Raw genomic sequence first — 2972 nt, 5'->3', positions numbered from 1 at the left:
TCATAGTTTATTAAATCGTACATGTCTTTCAAATTTAATGTGCCAGAATAGAAATTATTAGTTTTTGCAAAATTTATAGTGCTAGTTATTGATTTGAGTTCATTATAAACTTCTGATACAATAATGTTTTCGGGTATTACTTTGGGATCAAGGCTTTCGAGTATTCTTTCGAACTGTGAATTAATTAATTTTTGCTTATTATTATTTTCTATTAGCAAATTAAGTGAAGTTTTGATTCCACAAGGTCATCGTGGTCAGATGTGCCCGTGATGAATTTTAACATGGAACCAAGAAAGTTAAGTGATCTTTTGGGTCTATAAATACTGGGAATGAGTTGAGTTTTCAGAGTTTCGATTTTGTTTACTAAAATTTTAGTTTGGGGTTGGTCTTCTAGATTGAATGATGATTTCATTATACTTTCGTATGGCGCCAGTATTTTTGAGAGATTGTATCCTGATAAATGTAAACAGGATCAGTTTCTACTAGTACATATTTCCTATGGCTTAAATCGATAAAAGTAAGGTAAATACTATTCCGTATGGATAATTACTTTTTTATAGGTCGTTAATGTTTCTCCGTTGTCTATTTTTATTTACTATATGTTTCGCGTATTTTTTCCGTTTTTGTTTCGTCTATGTGTTTTTGAATATATTACCTTTCCTTCTTTGTATTTGAGCTGTGACCGATTGCGGTTATGGTATCGTAAAACTCTCTGTTGATTTTGTTGAAGACGCTCTTTGATGGATTGTTTTGTTGTATTGTCGGACTGCTTCAAATATCTGTTCGTTAGGGAACTGTGTTGATGCGCTAAAACTTTTGCGAGTTCGATAATTGTGCTATGCGTCCTTTCAACTTGACCGTTTGTTGTCGAATGATAGGCTGGAGTTTTGGTATGCGTTATTTGTAATCGCTTGTATATTTGTTGTGCACATATGGCAGTAAATGTTGACTCGTTATCAGTCAATACAAACTTTGCGTTTGGGTATATTTGTGACAGTATCTCGTCAACATATTTGTATGCGCCTTTTTTTGATGGTATTTGTCTCAAATGACAGAATTTGGAGTATTTGTCGGTTGAACTAATGTACATTATTGCTCATAAAAAAGAGTGCGTGGAGTCCCTACGCGCGGATGAAGTTATACTTCGTAGTGATATTCCAAGAAATGCATATCATTTTGTATGAAAGAAAGCTAGCGAGAGACACTTTCTTAAATTCACATTTTATAAATTTATTATGCACATTTTATAAACCAAAGTCCAAATCAATTATCATTTCTGGGTTCTGACGGATTGATATCTATAATATTTACAATTGGATTATGATAACTAAAAGACGATATGAAATGTCTTACATCTTTCGCATTCTCGCGAATACCGCATCAATAGTCGGGCACAATTCCGATTACTATGGCGCCGCGATCTGATTACACCGTTGGAAAGAGGACGTCCTCCCGATTCAAAAATATATGGGGTAATAGGTACCGCAGACGCCTAGTTTTCGAGATATTCCGCTTTAAAGATAAAAAAAATCAAAATTTTCAACTAGCTATTTCACACAATTTAATACACTTTAACACATTTTACGCACTTTTTTCACCTGAAATATATTAAATAAAACTGTAGGCGTTGCATGAAATGTACATTTTACTTTTATTATATAATTTTAAAGTCAGAATTATATGTTTAAAAAATCACTTTTCACTCTCAAATTTATGTGTTTACAATTAAGCGGAAAACGAGCGCTGCCACATTGTAGATACCATATATAAATTCATCCATAAATTCCTCTTTTTGCGAAAATTCCTCTTTTTTGCCAAAATTCCTCTTCTTTTATTTAACAAAATAAATTTTTAAAAACCATATCGAGCCTTTTATTTTGCTAACACTTGTATTGGCTTGACCAGAAAGGAGTTCTACGCGAAAAAACTTCGAACACACCTGGTTTTGGCTCGACCAGGGTAATTTTTTTGAAGCGCGGCCGAAGGCCTCCAGTGCAGAAAGGAGTTCTACGCGAAAAAAACTTTGGACACCCCGGTTTTGGCTCGACCAGGGTTATTTTTTTAAAGCGCGGTCGAAGGCCTCCTGTGCAGAAAGGAGTTCTACGCGAAAAAAACTTTGGACACCCCGGTTTTGGCTTATCATCTATGGTTTCTAACATGTGGCAACGCTCGTTTTCCACATAATTGTAAACACAGAAACCATTTCAGCTATTAGTGTGCTAAGTGATTTTTAAAATAAGTAATTTTTGCTTAAAAAATCTTAAATAAATATTTTGAATTAAATTGAATGTTAATAGTGTAATTTTCAATATGTGAAATGAAAAATGTGAAAAAATAGTGTTACAGAGTGTGAAATTCCATGTGTTAATTATAGAAAAAATTGGATTTTAAAACATGAATATTTTAAAAACTATAAGTCCAATCAAGAATATTTATATATATTCCTGCTCTGGAGAGCCTCCTCTTTCACCCGATTTATACCGATCAGAGTCAAACCCCGACCGCCAAAGTAATCGGAATCGTGCCAATAGTCGTACATCCTTTTGTCGTAGGTTCATTTCTTCCGTTGATCATTTTTAATGAAAATGTCGCTCTGAGGAATGCCAGTAATGGTTCAGCTTCTGGCAATGAGAAATTTACATTAAAATCTCCCGCAAGGAGTACCGGTTGTTCGCTATACTCTACTGGTTTTTTCGATAATATCTGCAAAAGCTTGCGAACCTGCAGTTGACAACGGTAATAAAGCTTTACCGATGAACAATTTTATATCTCTCATCGATCTATTTGGTGATATATAAATGGCAATTAAATTCAATTTTTATACTATCGCAACAAAGTTGCTAGATAGTATTATAGTTTTGTTCACATAACGGTTGTTTGTAACACCCAAAACTAAACGAGTTAGATATAGGGTTATATATACCAAAGTGATCAGGGTGAAGAGTGGAGTTCAAATCCGAATGTCTGTCTGT

Source organism: Zeugodacus cucurbitae, chromosome X (assembly GCF_028554725.1).
Source record: "Zeugodacus cucurbitae isolate PBARC_wt_2022May chromosome X, idZeuCucr1.2, whole genome shotgun sequence".
In the NCBI taxonomy this organism is placed as follows: domain Eukaryota; kingdom Metazoa; phylum Arthropoda; class Insecta; order Diptera; family Tephritidae; genus Zeugodacus; species Zeugodacus cucurbitae.
The sequence above is the reverse complement of the archived record's forward strand: the minus strand, read 5'-3'. Positions refer to the sequence as shown.